General features: G+C 35.0%; 1 long non-coding RNA gene across 1 annotated transcript; it reads left to right on the top strand.

Moving 5' to 3' along the window:
- The first annotated feature begins 6,070 nt into the window (after window positions 1-6,070).
- LOC134705424 (uncharacterized) lies at window positions 6,071-13,141 on the top strand. Its single transcript, XR_010105562.1, has 2 exons — window positions 6,071-6,174; window positions 12,900-13,141. It is a non-coding gene; the product is annotated as an uncharacterized LOC134705424 (long non-coding RNA).
- Window positions 13,142-18,754: the final 5,613 nt, after the last annotated feature.

The following is an 18,754-nucleotide window of genomic DNA, read 5'->3' as shown; positions in this document are numbered from 1 at the left end:
TACGGAGTTTAGTATGACTGAACTAGTATACATATTTGTTTTGAGGTCAATCTATGCCTTTATGGGGTCGATCTACCCATTTATCCTTGGTTGGGAACCCTCCCCCTTTGTTTTTAAATGGCTGGATCCGCCCCTGTATTGGTACGATGAAAGTGATGTCCTATGCTTGTACCGAATTTGTGAATATGTCTAGTAATTTTGGAAGATCTGCAAATGTGTTAAAAACGTTGGAAGAGTGTATTAAATTAAACGTTTTAAAACGATAATTGCAAATGTGTTTCCATTTTGAACTACATATGCCTAAAGTGGAATATGACTGTGCATTTCAAGGGCCGCACATACTCGTGCAGATCTTTAATCTCGTCGTCCGCAAAATTCGAGACATAAGAGACATATTAAAAAAAATCTTGTGTGATAGTAACAGAATTTTCGGATAACTTTTAAAAAAACATCGAAAATTATTATTTTTTCTTTTTCTTAAACCGAAAATGTTTATTTACCTCGTTTTGAATTTCTTCATTTTCCCATCAACGGTCATATCGTCACAATTTCTAGAAGAATAAAATCCTTGCCTTCTGCCCAAAACCATGTGCACATACCTATTATTAAACAGGTGACGTTTTGTCCAGAAGCTATACAATATTAATAATTTTAGTATGAGTAAAAGAAAAAGTTTTTTTTTTTACTTGAAATTAAAAAGCACTTTACGCCCATATGGACCCGCAATGCAGCGAAGAATCCAGCCATATTTGAAAGAGGGGGTTCCCAACCCAGAATAAAAGGGGAGAGTCCATCCATATATCCCCCATTCACATGCATTGGTCGTCCACAGAAAGGGGGTTAAACCCCCGAACTCCCCTTTTCCTTCTGGATCCGCCACTGCAATGGCTTACGAACATAATACATGATACAAATTAAACATTAGTCATTATTTTATTATACCTATCATGATCCCTTGTCGGGCAAGATACATAAACATCATAATACAACGATTATTATAAAACAAGGGTTTAGTGAAATACATAATACATTATAGTCCAGTCAAACTAAGGTTTTACCTCAAACTAATTGCAACAGAAAATGTTTTAGTTCTAATCTTTAGCATTGCGCCCCAAATTTACACAGAAGAAAAAGTCCCATAAAATCTAACTTGAGGAAAACTTAAAATCAGCACTTTTATTTCCAATAAAATTAACATTGGAAAGGGAAGATAACTCCGCTAAAATGATTCTTTTATTTGTCAGTTTATGATTGACTTTCTTAAAAATTCATGTAAAGCAAAACTATTTGATGGATTTGTAAATTTGTATTTGACTATATTATATCATCTCCTGCTCATGAGATGTACAAAACCGAATTGTAATAGGTATTTTAATTTTTTTTTGCGCATTTTTCATTAAAGAATTTTTGTGGCCATTTTGAAAAAATAAAGAATTATTTTGTTGGACTTTTTTTCTGTGTATATTAGGGGTATAATGCTAAAGATTAAAACTTTAAATCTTCTGTTGCAACTACTTTAAGGTTAAGGTCAAATTTGTGCTAAATTGACTGGACTGTTTATAATACACAAAGTAATACGAGAAATGTGGGTTATAATTATGGTAAGAACCATTGATTGTAACGAGGTCGATTTAATCCAAAAAAAATTCATTAAAGAATATGATGTAAAATGTAGATCCAGAAATATAGAATCTCATTTTGTAGTCGTTCTCCTCATGACCAGTTCCAAGGATTTGTGTATAGTCTAACTATACAAATCCTTGCCAGTTCACAGCAATGAGAGCCTTTATATCACAACGACGCAGAGGTCAACAAGGGGAGATCAATCAGAACTAGCTAGAGATTAATCCAATTTAGTGAAATCATTAAAGATTCTCCTCATGACTTATGCACTCCAGCAAGGGTTGACATTGCTACTGTGCAAGATTCATCAAGGGACTGTGCTCTAGAACTCACTATAGAGAAAATATAAAGTTCAAATTACAAGTGGTAGAGGGAGAAAAATCCCATTGAAACTTTTCATTTTTTGTCGAGCCTTCGACTTTAGTCGAAAAAGCGAGACTAAGCGATCCTACATTCCGTCGTCGTCGTCGGCGGCGGCGTCCACAAATATTCACTCTGTGGTTAAAGTTTTTGAAATTTTAATAACTTTCTTAAACTACACTGGATTTCTACCAAACTTGGACAGAAGCTTGTTTATGATCATAAGATAGTATCCAGAAGTAAATTTTGTAAAAATAAAATTCCATTTTTTCCGTATTTCACTTATTAATGGACTTAGTTTTTTCTGCGGGAAACATAACATTCACTCTGTGGTTAAAGTTTTTAGAATTTTAATAACTTTCTTAAACTATCCTGGGTTTGTACCAAACTTGGACGGAAGCTTGTTTATGATCATAAGATAGTATCCAGAAGTAAATTTTGTAAAAATAAAATTCCATTTTTTACATATTTTACTTATAAATGGACTTAGTTTTTTCTGCGGGAAACATAACATTCACTCTGTGGTTAAAGTTTTTAGAATTTTAATAACTTTCTTAAACTATCCTGGGTTTGTACCAAACTTGGACGGAAGCTTGTTTATGATCATAAGATAGTATCCAGAAGTAAATTTTGTAAAAATAAAATTCCATTTTTTACATATTTTACTTATAAATGGACTTAGTTTTTTCTGCGGGAAACATAACATTCACTCTGTGGTTAAAGTTTTTAGAATTTTAATAACTTTCTAAAACTATCCTGGGTTTGTACCAAACTTGGACAGAAGCTTGTGTATGATCATAAGATAGTATCCAGAAGTAAATTTTGTAAAAAGATAAATCCATTTTTTTCGTATTTTACTTTTAAACGGACTTAGATTTTCTTCCAGTTAACATTACATACAGTCTGCAGTTAAAGTTTTCAAAACATTTATTAGATTCATTAGCTATCCTAGATTGTTACCAAGCTTGGACAGAAGCTTCTTACAATCATAAGATAGTATCAAGAGGAATATTTTTATTGATTTTTTTCCTCATTTTTGTTTAGCCTGCAATTTACAGCAAAAGTAGGCGAGACACTGGGTTCCGCGGAACCCTTACAAATTTTTCTTAATCAACATGTCTATGTCTGATAACAAATTATCATTTTCATTTTTCATTAACCATATCAGATTTTTGGTAAGGGCCATTGTTTTTAAAATTCTTGCAGCAATTATTTATCACTGTTGTCATGTCTTTTTGTTGGCATGTACGATAAACTATCACAGTTAAAAAGAAAATGTATTATACAGTAAAACAATGGAAAAAAACCCAATACAGACATATAATCCGTATATATATATATATTAATAATATCATTCAAAGACTCCCGTTTTATATATCAGTATGTATGGCCAGATTATGTTTCTGTATGTAAGAGAGAGTTGTTCCCCTTTTTTCAGTATTTTGTATTTATGTTTGTGACGTCATCTTTGTCTGATTAAAATGTAGAAATGGAAGCTGACGTGTTTTTATGTGTCCGTATATTATCGCCTCCATCCATGCTTCCAGAGCTATTCCCCAAGTCTGTAATACCTGGTACTCAGTCTTAGCCCTTGTCATATTCGAATAACCATCACATCATATCCGACTTATAACCACAGCTGTCGACCAATGGCATTCACACCAAAATAAAAAGAACGAGTACTGAGTATAATGCATTTTTCATCCTACCGTGATTGACTTTCCAAACAACTTGTTGACAAAAACGATGAACGAGTTCTTAACTTGGAAATGTAAATGATCTTGGGCGTGCACTTTTAGGACCAGGTGTCAATGTAAGTAACATTTTCTTAAACCCTCGGACGTCCGACTTCATTTCTTGTGTTAATTCTCGAGGAGGCGAGAAAGTAAACGAGTGGGTTGATTTCGCACTATTAGGGTATGCTGTTAATGGTAATATCGTCATAATCCGTTTTGAATTACAGTGGCCCTGTTCGGTCCCTATTGCACGAGACTCCACTAGTTCGGACTCTATTGCACGAGACTCCACTAGTTCGGTCCCTATTGCACGAGACTCCACTAGTTCGGTCCCTATTGCACGAGACTCCACTAGTTCGGTCCTTTTTACTCCTGATTTCACATCTTCAGTCCCCGTTAAATCAAACTTCACTTGTTCAGTTCCTTTCACATAAGACTTCACTTGCTCAGACAATGGAGAGCGCAGCGTAACATATGACATATCAGATCGTGATGACATTGAACGTAGTTTACTCAGAACGGACTTGACGGAGAAATAGGTGGACGTTTCAGATGACATTGAAAAAACAGACTCATTAGATGACAATGTATCGATTGATTTGTAAAAATTGCCCGGATGTGGTGATATATCAGATGTTGAACACGTTGGTATTTCGAAATCAGAACTTATGTCAAAAGATTGCTGGCACGACATTTGAAAAAGTGGCGTAGTGATAGACGAACCACGTGATAAAGTTAAATAAGGAGAAGAACAACATGACGCGTGTTTTGACGTGGCTGGATTAGGTGCCATATTACCAGAGAAATCATTAAAACAATTGTCATTCAATAATTTATCTGATGATAACCCAGCCGTCTTATCGCGATATGGTGACAAACCTTTAAAGAACTCTTTCGATAATACTGATCGAAGCTGTAGCATTGGCATATGTTGTTTTCCTCGTCTAGCATATAGTCTATTTGATATTTCATCTGTCTTTGGGTCAACAGTAGTGTTTGCAAAAATATTTCTGAAACTGACCACTGCCATTTCTATGTTGGCATTCTTATTCAATTTTATGTGCGGTCTTTCTTTAGGTGGAAACTCTTTTGTCAATACAGACAAATTCCATGCCTGGTGTGATTCTTTGGTCTTATTCTTTGAGATATTGTTGTGTTCTTTACAATACTGTGTTATTTTATAGCAAACTGAATTAAACAAAATCAGTCTGACCTTTCTTCTGCAGTAGGTTGTCCACAAACCATCAGAAACTGGATTAAGTGCAAACATTACAAGTTTGGTGAAAATTATGAAATAATAACATATGAAAAACATAGAACCATTTCTTGTCAAGACACAAAGCACATTGAAAACTATAAAAGGTAACCACGAACTTAAGAAAATGATTAAATTGATTTGAAAACGCTTTTTAATTGCAAGAAATTGTTTCTTTGGTGAAGATGGTTGAATTGTATGGTTGTTGAGTGGAGAATTTGTATAGTATCTATACGCAAAGACTAGAATAATGATGTTGACACTAACAGTAGGGATTATTTCAAAAAGATGGTAATACAACATTTCTGCTATCAATTTAATGTCGGAGTTGATTCTGTATCCAGCAAACTTTTTCCCATGCATCTGATAAAAAATGAACCATGCAGCAGCAATAAATGATAACAGCAGAACGACACACATAGAAATTAATACAGATTTCTTCCTTACAGCAACCGATGAGTTACCATTGCATCTATATGATCTAAATTTGGTAATTGTAACAAGTAGATTTAAGCCTAGGACAGTGCTTATTTGAAATACTTGAAAGCTGCCTGAAATATAAAAGATACACACATATAAATAGGTTATAGACAAAGCAACAATCACCATTACATCCATTAAAGTGTAGATTAGTTTGAAAATAAATCAATGCAGTTACTAAATAACTGCCTTTATAAATGCATAAGAATGTTACGTTAACTAGAGTGTTATACAATTTGTCTTATACTTTATAGTATCCAGCAATATTTCCCCGGACAGACTAGCTTCATCGGGCGTGTGCAGCCATCCAATCGGAGGCTGATTAGCCAATCGAAAGATATATTGAAACTTCTTAGTCGAAAACAATCGGCAATACCATGACAAAAAAGATCAATAGAGAATCAACAGTATTGAAATCACAGCATAGAAAACCAAAAACTCAGAAACACTTACTACTACAAAAACTAGGACTATTTCTGATAAGGAATAAATACAGCTTATTGTATATTTCGTTCATTTTTTCCAGATCTAATTGTGTTCTGAAATTGATATGAACTTCAAGATTACTTCCTATTTTTTATGATAAAACTGTATCATTTTTCTTAAAAGAGGGACGAAAGATACCAAAGGGACCAATATGTCCATCGTGTTCGAGAGAACGTAGCTGGTGAAAATGCAAGTGCTGTCTCTATGTTTTCCACTTTGTGTATCCCAATTTTGGTAAGCATCTATAGTTAATATAATTAATTATCTAATTACTTCCACAATTTGATATAAATAAGTATTGTAATTTTCATAGATATTAATAAATGATTTATCAGTCTTACAAATGTAATCTTGAATTCTATCCTAATTCTATCTTATTTTGGGAAATCTTTTAAGAAATTCAAATGTGACGTCACCAAGTGCGTTGATGAATTTGACTAACTCGGCTGATGTGCTGGTTTAAGTTTTTTTATGTAATGTATCCGTTTTTATTCTGTGGTTAGTCACCACTTCGGTTTTATCATGTATATCTATTATATAAAATTTTATAAAATTGACTGATTCAAAACATGAATTATTCTAAATGATAAGGATGCCCTTATCCCAGACAGAAAACCTTAGCCGTATTAATCACAACTTTTTTTAACTTTTGGTATTCAGTGCTCTTCAACTTTGTATTTGTTTTGGCTTTCGATCTTTTTTCATATGCGTCACTGGTTAGTCTTGTGTGGACCAAAAACACGCCAGGCGTATTAAATTTTAAACCCGATACCTTTTGTTAAGACATTATTCATGTGTTTCTCTGTCCTCTCAGGTTCAACCCACCATTTTTTTTCTAAAAATGTCCTGTACCAAGTCAGGAAAATGGCCTTTGTTATATTATAGTTTGTTTCTGTGTGTGTTACATTTTAATGTGTTTCTGTTGTGTCTAATAAGTGAAGCCTTTTGAACGAATTTTTATAGTTTGATCTCATGGGCGCCTTATAAAATGTTTAACCCCGCCACAATTTGTATGTACCTGTCCCAAGTCAGGAGCCTGTAATTCAGTGGTTGTCTATTGTTGCTTTGTTACACAGTTTAAAAAAAAATTATTTTGTACATGAATTAGGCCGTTTGTTTTCTCGTTTGAATTGTTTCACATTTGTCATTTCGGGGCGTTTTTTAGCTGACTATGCGTTATGGCCTTTGATCATTGTGAAGGCCATACGCTGACCTATAATAGTTGTTAACTTCTGTATCAATTTGGTCTCTTGTGAAGAGTTTTCTCATTGCATTCATACCACATGTTCTTTTTCTACTTGTAAATGATTCTACTTCGTCAAAATAATCTCCTCAGTACATGTACGTCATCTGAATTTTCAATCGTAAAATGGAAGCCATTGTAGCATTATGAAAACGGTTATGCACAAAAAAAGATCCACAAGTAAAGTCTTTCGTCGTGCACTTTTATTAAAAGAAAATGTTCCTCTAACTCTAAGTATACATTTTCAAGACACAATAGTCCACTCAAACTGAAACAAAATAATTTATGCTTATGCACAAAACAGGTGCCCATGAAATAGATGTAAACAAATCAAATCTACGAAATTGGAAATGTTTACCTAGTATAATAAAGAGTTCATAACTTCTCTTTTTTAAATTTAATTTGGTATCAGCCTGTATAGAAATCACAGATGAACTATACCTGTAAAATTGCAAAAAGCACTACCTGGTAGTATACTCATCAAACCTTGTGTCATTTTTTTGTTTAAATAACTAATAGATAATTAGTAAAAATAATTGTGGACATACCAGGAGTAGACAGGACTACTTTTATTACCCCTCAGCAATCAGACATGTTATAAGAAGAAATGGATTTGATTGAAACATTATATCTATTGTAGAAATCAATTAAAATGAAATTAAAAAACATATGTACACTACACATTACCTCCAATTTGATGAATGACCAAGTGCGGGTTTTCTTTTATATTAACTATTCTGTACATATCCAGTGTAGATGCAAATATTGAAGTTAGGAGCAAAAATCCTGCAGGCAAAATTCTTGATAGCTTTATTGCGGTTATTCTTCTTCTTGGGATAAAAAATATCATAAAAAGGCTCATATTTGAGATGATACTACCGAATGTCAGCACACCGACCAAAATAAGTAGGACTGTCTCCATACTAATCAAGACTATTCAATGCTTGACATCTCAGAATTTTCTTAGCATTACAAGGTTTGTTAATGAAATTGACATTTAAGATTTTTCTCGCCCAAGTAGGTAGGAAAATGTAAGAGAAAGGTTATATTGTTTGCGGAAATTGATTTTCTGTTTCAAAGGAATTTTAAAATATATATTGCAAGAAATGATTTTGCATTTAGTTTATATTCAACAATAAGACCGTACTGCACACAATTAATATGTCATTTCCAAAAGTAAATTCTTTGTCTGGTATATGAATACATTTTGTATGAAACAATTGCAGTTTGATATATATATATATATATACAACTCGTCTAAACATCAACCCAACAATGTTAGATCTGTAAATTTGCTTTCGCAAATTTTTGGTTCTTCCCTCGCCGGGATTCGAACCCATGCTACTGTGATATCGTGACACCAAATCGCCTGCACTGCAGCCGTCCCGCTAGACCACACGACCACCTGGGCTCTCTAAAAAAGAGCTTTCGGTGGCCATATGTTACCTTTCCACGTCAGTTTTAATCTAGCGGCGTACTACAGTACATGATATATAAGGCATGAAGATGTTATTGTTACAGATCAGCTAAATTATCTATAGTAAAGGATCCTACAAATTAATGTAAGATACAGTCACAGAAAATAATTATATTCATAAGTACGTCTGAGTCAGTGACAACCCTACAACAGATGTATCCATCGGATCGCCATCAATGATGGTGATACATGGCTGTGTACATAATGTATATACAACTCGTCTAAACATCAACCCAACAATGTTAGATCTGTAAATTTGCTTTCGCAAATTTTTGGTTCTTCCCTCGCCGGGATTCGAACCCATGCTACTGTGATATCGTGACACCAAATCGCCTGCACTGCAGCCGTCCCGCTAGACCACACGACCACCTAGGCTCTCTAAAAAAGAGCTTCCGGTGGCCATATGTTACCTTTCCACGTCAGTTTTAATCTAGCGGCGTACTACAGTACATGATATATAAGGCATGAATATGTTATTGTTACAGATCAGCTAAATTATCTATAGTAAAGGATCCTACAAATTAATGTAAGATACAGTCACAGAAAATAATTATATTCATAAGTACGTCTGAGTCAGTGACAACCCTACAACAGATGTATCCATCGGATCGCCATCAATGATGGTGATACATGGCTGTGTACATAATGTATAAACAACTCGTCTAAACATCAACCCAACAATGTTAGATCTGTAAATTTGCTTTCGCAAATTTTTGGTTCTTCCCTCGCCGGGATTCGAACCCATGCTACTGTGATATCGTGACACCAAATCGCCTGCACTGCAGCCGTCCCGCTAGACCACACGACCACCTGGGCTCTCTAAAAAAAGAGCTTCCAGTGGCCATATGTTACCTTTCCACGTCAGTTTTAATCTAGCGGCGTACTACAGTACATGATATATAAGGCATGAAGATGTTATTGTTACAGATAAGCTAAATTATCTATAGTAAAGGATCCTACAAATTAATGTAAGATACAGTCACAGAAAATAATTATATTCATAAGTACGTCTGAGTCAGTGACAACCCTACAACAGATGTATCCATCGGATCGCCATCAATGATGGTGATACATGGCTGTGTACATAATGTATATACAACTCGTCTAAACATCAACCCAACAATGTTAGATCTGTAAATTTGCTTTCGCAAATTTTGGGTTCTTCCCTCGCCGGGATTCGAACCCATGCTACTGTGATAATACGTGACACCAAATCGCCTGCACTGCAGCCGTCCCGCTAGACCACACGACCACCTGGGCTCTCTAAAAAAGAGCTTCCGGTGGCCATATGTTACCTTTCCACGTCAGTTTTAATCTAGCGGCGTACTACAGTACATGATATATAAGGCATGAAGATGTTATTGTTACAGATCAGCTAAATTATCTATAGTAAAGGATCCTACAAATAAATGTAAGATACAGTCACAGAAAATAATTATATTCATAAGTACGTCTGAGTCAGTGACAACCCTACAACAGATGTATCCATCGGATCGCCATCAATGATGGTGATACATGGCTGTGTACATAATGTATATACAACTCGTCTAAACATCAACCCATCAATGTTAGATCTGTAAATTTGCTTTCGCAAATTTTTGGTTCTTCCCTCGCCGGGATTCGAACCCATGCTACTGTGATATCGTGACACCAAATCGCCTGCACTGCAGCCGTCCCGCTAGACCACACGACCACCTAGGCTCTCTAAAAAAGAGCTTCCGGTGGCCATATGTTGCCTTTCCACGTCAGTTTTAATCTAGCGGCGTACTACAGTACATGATATATAAGGCATGAAGATGTTATTGTTACAGATCAGCTAAATTATCTATAGTAAAGGATCCTACAAATTAATGTAAGATACAGTCACAGAAAATAATTATATTCATAAGTACGTCTGAGTCAGTGACAACCCTACAACAGATGTATCCATCGGATCGCCATCAATGATGGTGATACATGGCTGTGTACATAATGTATATACAACTCGTCTAAACATCAACCCAACAATGTTAGAACTGTAAATTTGCTTTCGCAAATTTTTGTTTCTTCCCTCGCCGGGATTCGAACCCATGCTACTGTGATATCGTGACACCAAATCGCCTGCACCGCAGCCGTCCCGCTAGACCACACGACCACCTGGGCTCTCTAAAAAAGAGCTTTCGGTGGCCATATGTTACCTTTCCACGTCAGTTTTAATCTAGCGGCGTACTACAGTACATGATATATAAGGCATGAAGATGTTATTGTTACAGATCAGCTAAATTATCTATAGTAAAGGATCCTACAAATTAATGTAAGATACAGTCACAGAAAATAATTATATTCATAAGTACGTCTGAGTCAGTGACAACCCTACAACAGATGTATCCATCGGATCGCCATCAATGATGGTGATGCATGGCTGTGTACATAATGTATATACAACTCGTCTAAACATCAACCCAACAATGTTATATCTGTAAATTTGCTTTCGCAAATTTTTGGTTCTTCCCTCGCCGGGATTCGAACCGATGCTACTGTGATATCGTGACACCAAATCGCCTGCACTGCAGCCGTCCCGCTAGACCATACGACCACCTGGGCTCTCTAAAAAAGAGCTTTCGGTGGCCATATGTTACCTTTCCACGTCAGTTTTAATCTAGCGGCGTACTACAGTACATGATATACCGTATAGCGGGTTATTTTCGCGGGGTGCAAATTTTCGCTTATTTTCGCGGACAGAACTAAATCGCCAAAATAAATTCCGCCAAATTAAAGGTGTACATACAAAGGTATTAATAAAAGTTTTTAATCCGCCAAAATAATAACCGCCAAAATATTTCATATACCTTGTTCAATGAAAATCGCGAAATTTTACACCCGCGAAAATAACCCGCTATACGGTATAAGGCATGAAGATGTTATTGTTACAGATCAGCTAAATAATCTATAGTAAAGGATCCTACAAATTAATGTAAGATACAGTCACAGAAAATAATTATATTCATATATAAAATTGAGAATGGAAATGGAGAATGTGTCAAAGAGACAACAACCCGACCAATTAAAAAAACAACAGCAGAAGGTCATATATATATATACAATTCGTCTAAATATCAACCCAACAATGTTAGATCTGTAAATTTGCTTTCGTAAATTTTGGTTCTTCCCTCGCCGGGATTCGAACCCATGCTACTGTAATATCGTGACACCAAATCGCCTGCACTGCAGTCGTCCCGCTAGACCACACGACCGACCACCTGGGCTCTACTATGTACGTACGTCTGAGTCAGTGACAACTCAACAACAGATTTATCCATCGGATCGCCATCAATGATGGTGATGCATGGCAGTGTACATTGTGTATATACAACTCGTCTAATTAAGTACCAGGATTATAATTTTATACGCCAGACGCGCGTTTCGTCTACATAAGACTCATCAGTGCCGCTCAGATCAAAATAATTAAAAAGCCAAATAAATACAAAGTTGAAGAGCATTGAGGATCCAAAATTCCAAAAAGTAGTGCCAAATACGGCTAAGGTTATCTACTCCTGGGGTAAGAAAAGCCTTAGTTTTTCGAAAAATTCAAAGTTTTGTAAACAGAAAATTTACAAAAATGACCATATAATTGATATTCATGTCAACACCGAAGTGCTGACTACTGGGCTGTTGATAGCCTCGGGGACGAAACGTCAACCCAACAATGTTAGATCTTCTTCCCTCGCCGGGATTCGAACCCATGCTACTGTGATATCGAGACACCAAATCGCCTGCACTGCAGTTATAATCTAGCGGCGTACTACAGTTCATGATATATAAGGCATGGAGATGTTATTGTTACAGATCAGCTCAATTATCTATAGTAAAGGATCCTACAAATTAATGTAAGATACGGTCACAGAAAATAATTATGTCTATAAGTACGTCTGAGTCAGTGACAACTCAACAACAGATTTATCCATCGGATCGCCATCAATGATTGTGATACATGCCGTGGCTGTGTACATTATGTTTTATACAACTCGTCTAAACATCAACAACAAATTTACAGGCAACAGTAGTATACCGCTTTTCGAAACTCATACATTTATCGAGAAAAAACATACTTAGTAACCTGGGACGTTTTTTTTTTAAAGATCTTTATAAGCTTTGTACTGTGGAAATCATTCACAGCAAATACTATAATAACCACTGTTATAATGTGTTTTTGGGACTGGACTTTTTAATTATCAATTATAATTGTAAGTTGTATCGCAGGTGACAGATGACACCAAATGCCAATGAATGTCTTGTCTGTACACATCCTGGATCTTATCCTATATACATTTTAGAAATTATATGAACAAACATATCTACAAATATTTTTGGTAAATCTAGGTTACCATTTCATGGATAATATTTAGCATACGCAATTTGGACACACATATATATTCTTCTTTTACAATATTTTTAATCCTTACTTTTGCATAATTTTGGCATAAAGCCCACTCATATATTTATATGAATTTGTTTTTTGTGATTTAACTGTGTAGTGTGCATGAATGCAACTGTCATTTCATTTTTCAGCATGGTAACCATTTGTGAAAACCCTTGCTTAAAATCGATTGGTCGCATGTTTGTAATGACGTCAATATCTAATTACATATTTCATTTACTACATTTTTAAAAGAAATGCTGATCTTTAAATATTAAAAGTGATTAACACTTCAAATAATGACGTTCTTGTTCTAAGGTCTTCAACATTTTAAATATCCAAACCACGAGTACCTTACAAATATAAAACAATAAAATAGTGGGCTTGGTGTTCATATAACAATTAAAAGTGTTGTTTAAGGAAGATAGAGTTGCAAGACGAAGTTTATTTACGGTTCTCCATCTTTTAAAAAATCCAACTCACGTGTTTCCAACAAGTGTCAAACATCAGATGAACTTTGTGTAATAAAACTTTTAAAATATTGCTTTTAAGAATTTATATAATATATGTAAAATAGTAAATAAATTCAGAATAATCCAAATGAAAAATTGGATATTTTATAAAGGTTCTTCTAATGAGTGTTCAACTTTTTTGTATACTCTATAATCAAATATGTATGATAGCTTGATCAATTAAGGTGTAAAATCACAAAAATACTGAACTCCGAAAAAAATTAAAAAAGGAAAGTCCCCAATCAAATGACAAAATCAAAACTGTCATATTGCTGACTTGGTACAGGCATTTTATTATGTAGAAAATGGTGGATTGAACCTGGTTTTATAGCTAGCTAAACCTCTCAAGATTCTGTCTCTTAAGTCAGACTCTTATCTTTTTATTCTATAAGGTGGATGATCACCAATTTCAGCTTAGTAAAGATTTCAAACAATCAAATCTCATCTCACGTAACGCATCAGTTTAAATGTGATCTAAATAAAACAGTTGTAAAAGAAGCAGAATTCGTCCCTGCTAAAAACTATTTCCAATACATTTTGATTGCATAAATTTGTTATTTTGTTTTTACGTTTTTCCTTCAAATAAATACAGTTTTTAAACGTGGAGAAATTAAAAAAAAACATGTATTTTCTTCTGTAAAAACAAAATGCATTTCCAAATGGCATCCTCGTCTGTGAATTGTAAAATACATTAGGATAAATCATTGACCATTATATTAAATAAATTGGACTAATACATCTCCTATGAAGGGTACCATTTCCAGTTTGCTTAACTGTACATAATACATCCAATGGTCTATGAATCTATGCACCAACTCGCCTTTGGTATACCAGCGAGTAAAAGTGAGCAGATGAACGATCGCCTATTTAAATTACAGGCACTTGTCTCAGAAAAAAAATCCTATACACCTTAATGTGTTTTAATAAGATGTATAGGAATTTTTTCTGAGACAAGTGCCTGTGATTCAAATGACTGCAGACATCAACTCGCCTTTAGTATACCAGCCATTAAAGTGAGCAGATAAACGATCGCCTATTTAAATTACAGGCACTTGTCTCAGAAAAAAAATCCTATATTCTTTAATGTGTTTTAGTAAGGTGTATAGGGGAAAAAATCTGAGACAAGTGCCTGTGATTCAAATGACTGATAACATCAACTCCAATTAGCACCACGGATATACTTTACTCACAGCTACCCAGTTTTCCGCCTAACGAGTCAACATTACCTTGAGCAGCTGATCTTCCAAAACACGCGATAAAGGTTTCTCAGTTTCTCTTATTAAAGGCTAAGCAATAGGCCAATATAGTCGGTGTATGTTATGATTGTAAAGTGTACATGCGTGACTGAAGCAGGGTTCATCTGACCTTTGTCTTATTTACATTCTACTTTAACAAAAAAATTGTATATAACTATTCATGTTACCTCAATTTTTAAATTATTTCCTTTGCATAATTTCAAGATTGTCTAGTGTATTTATCCACTAGTGCAAACAACAGTGCAAACTGGTTCGATTCCCGTTTGGGATGAAAATTTCTGGAACTCAATTTTCGGCTCTCCCTTGACACCATTTGCGAGTATGGTCTTGAGGAAACGATGATAGTCCGTCGGACGGGGACGATAAATGGCTGACCCGTGTTAAGAGAGAGCCATATCTCTTGCACGTTAAAGACACCCTTGTAGATTTCGAAAAAGCGTAGGCTAATGCCGCTACAAGGCAGTACTCGCACCCGCAAAGTGGAAAGGGATTAATATAAGTTGTAAAAACTTGTTTCCCAATCCACTATAAACAAATATGTTTAAACTAAATTAAACTAAACAACATCGCCTTAAAATTATGCTATTCCGTTTGAAATACATTTTCTACAGGTAGAGGCCAAACTTATAAACGAAATCCTTGTATCTATGGATGAATTCAGTGAAGGTTTGAGTAATTTGTTGTAATGAAATCCTTGACTAAACATCACCACAGACACGTTATAGCATCGCCACGCGAATGAGTTGGGAGATATAAACACTGTAAAACGATGCCAAAGGAAAATCACCGTCCGATATGAAAAATTAAACAAGAGTTATTTTTTTATGTAGATGAACTCCTCATAGATACCAGTATTAAATTTTGTAAAAAAAAGTTAAAAATGCCAATTCATGTTCGAAGTTGAAGAGCATTGAGGACTATCGTTCTTTAAAGTTTTGCCAAATACAACTAAGGTAATCTATTCCTGAGGTAGAAAAGCCTTAGTATTTCAAAAATTCAAAAGTTTTGTATACAGTTAGTTTATAAATATGACCATATCAATGAAAATTCATGTCAGCACACAGTGCTGACTACTGACCTGGTGATACCCTCGGGGAATTTAATTCGACCAGCAGTGGCATCGACCCAGTGGTTGTAAAAGATACCTCATCATAGATACCAGGATTAAATTTTGTATTTACGCCAGACGCGCGTTTAGTCTACAAAAAAACTCATCAGTGACGCTTGAATGCCAAAAAGTTAAAAATGGCAAATAATGTACGAAGTTGAAGAGCATTGAGGACCAAAATTCATAAACGTTTTGCCAAATACAGCATAAGGTAGCAATAAACAGTTAGGAAAAAATATTAAAATTTGCCCTTATAAATTTTACCATCCCCTTGCTTTCTTGCAATATCAATAAAATTGAGAAAGGAAATGGTGAATATGTCAAAGCGACAACCACCCGACCATAGAGCAGACAACAACCGAAGGCAACCAATGGGTCTTCAATGTAGCGAGAATTTCCGCACCCGTAGGTGTCATTCAGCTGGCCCCTAAAAATATGCATAATAGTACAGTGATAATGGACGTCATACTAAACTCCGAATTATACACAAGAAACTAAAATTTAAAATCAAACAAGACTAACAAAGGCCAGAGGCTCCTGATTTGGACAGGCGCAAAATTGCGGCGGGGTTAAACATATTTATGAGATCTCAACCCTCCCCCTATACCTCTAGCCAATGTAGAAAAGTAAAAGAATAACAATACGCACATTAAAATTCAGTTCAAGAGAAGTCCGAGTCCGATGTCAAAAGATGTAACAAAAGAAAATAAATAAAATGACAATAATACATAAATAACAACAGACTACTAGCAGTTAACTGACATGCCAGCTCCAGACCCCAATTAAACTGATTGAAAGATGATGTCTTCATCATATGAAGCTTACTGTTTGTGTCATATATGGGCATATGTATGTAATCTGAATCTTCCATAGATTTTATATCCAGTATATAAAATGGTAAAATATAATTTCTTTTGTGTGTATCCATGGCAACAATCTGCATTTATTTGTTATAAAATATTGCAAAAAGGGGGGGGGGGAAAGATGTCACATATTTCCCAAAAATTTGGCTAAAAGTAGAATTTCAATCGCTTGAAGTAATACCTTTTCTGAAACTGTAAACATATATCATTCAGCAAATCCAATGAAAATCATATGTCTTTCATCTCATTTTTTTGTAAAATTGCGTCAAAAACTTCGTGTAGAAAAAAGTGTTTGTAAACATTGCATTAATTTCTGGACCGATGGCCGGTCTAGCTATGAAGATACGGATTGTCAAACAGAAAACAGCCCATAAAAGTTAACATGTAAAAAATAATCTTGATGCTCTTATAAACCATCTGTGAAGGCTAAATTAGCACTCTGCTGTCAAAAAATGAATTTTATTAGGGACGACATCAAAAGTTCAATGAAGGATAAAAAAAACTTAATTCGCATAGTTTTTTCACTGACCCCCCCCCTCCTCCCTCTTAACTTAATTTGGGAAAACATTGATTGACGAATAGGGATATATGTAAAATTGATTTTAGATTTACAAAACTTGCAGCAATGTTGACCCCCCCCCCTTTCCACCCTCAAACTATTTGATTTAAGTTTTTTTTATCCTACATCGATCTTTTGCATGTAAAACAATTTTCGTTGTAGAAGGGTCTAAAACAGCACAATTTTTTTTCCCAAAAGACCAAAAAAGTGAAAAGTATATTTAACCAAAAGCATTTGACTAACAGGTCGAACAACTGATGTTCTTTAACCCTGCTGACTGCCATTGTCGATTGCCAAATAAAATTGATCACAAGATGTAACAAAATGGTTCTGAATATAAATTTAATACTAAAAAGATTTTTTTTTTAACTTGTGGCCACGATGTTATGCCACAAACATACAGTGTCAATATTTTTTAAGTACACCAGATCCGGATTTCGACAATAAATGTCTCTTCAGTGATGTTAAGGATCGAAACGGTATTTGGAAGGCCATATAAAAAGTACTCTCATTTTTAGAAAAAGTACCCTATATATATATAAGTACGTCTGAGTCAGTGACAACTCTACAACAGATTTATTTATCGGATCGCCATCAATGATGGTGATTCATGGCTGTGTACATAATGTATATACAACTCGTCTAAACATCAACCCAACAATGTTAGATCTATAAATTTGCTTTCGCAAATTTTTTGTTCTTCCCTCGCCGGGATTTGAACCCATGCTATTGTGATATCGTGACACCAAATATCCTGCACTGCAGCCATCACGCTAGACCACACGACCACCTGGGATCTATAATAATAAAGCTTTTGGTGGCCGTGTGTTACCTTTCATCGTCAGTTTTAATCTAGCGTCGTACTACAGTACATGATATATAAGGCATGGAGATGTTAACGTTACAGATCAGCTCAATTATTTATAGTAAAGGATCCTACAAATTAATGTAAGATACAGTCACAGACAATAATTATATTTATAAGTACGTCTGAGTCAGTGACAACTCTTTAACAGATTTATCAATCGGATCGCCATCAATGATGGTGATACATGGCTGTGTACATAATGTAAATACAACTCGTCCAAACATCAACCCAACAATGTTAGATCTATAAATTTGCTTTCGCAAATTTTTTGTTCTTCCCTCGCCGGGATTTGAACCCATGCTATTGTGATATCGTGACACCAAATCTCCTGCGCTGCAGCCGTCCAGATAGACCACACGACCACCTGGGCTCTACAATAATAAAGCTTCCGGTGGCCGTGTGTTACCTTTCCTCGTCAGTTTTAATCTAGCGTCGTACTACAGTACATGATATATAAGTCATGGAGATGTTATTGTTACAGATCAGCTCAATTATATATAGTAAAGGATCCTACAAATTAATGTAAGATACA

The sequence above is a fragment of the Mytilus trossulus genome, chromosome 2 (assembly GCF_036588685.1).
Source record: "Mytilus trossulus isolate FHL-02 chromosome 2, PNRI_Mtr1.1.1.hap1, whole genome shotgun sequence".
Classification (NCBI taxonomy): Eukaryota; Metazoa; Mollusca; class Bivalvia; order Mytilida; family Mytilidae; genus Mytilus; species Mytilus trossulus.
Note: the sequence above shows the minus strand (reverse complement) of the source record. Positions and strands in the feature narration are given on the sequence as shown.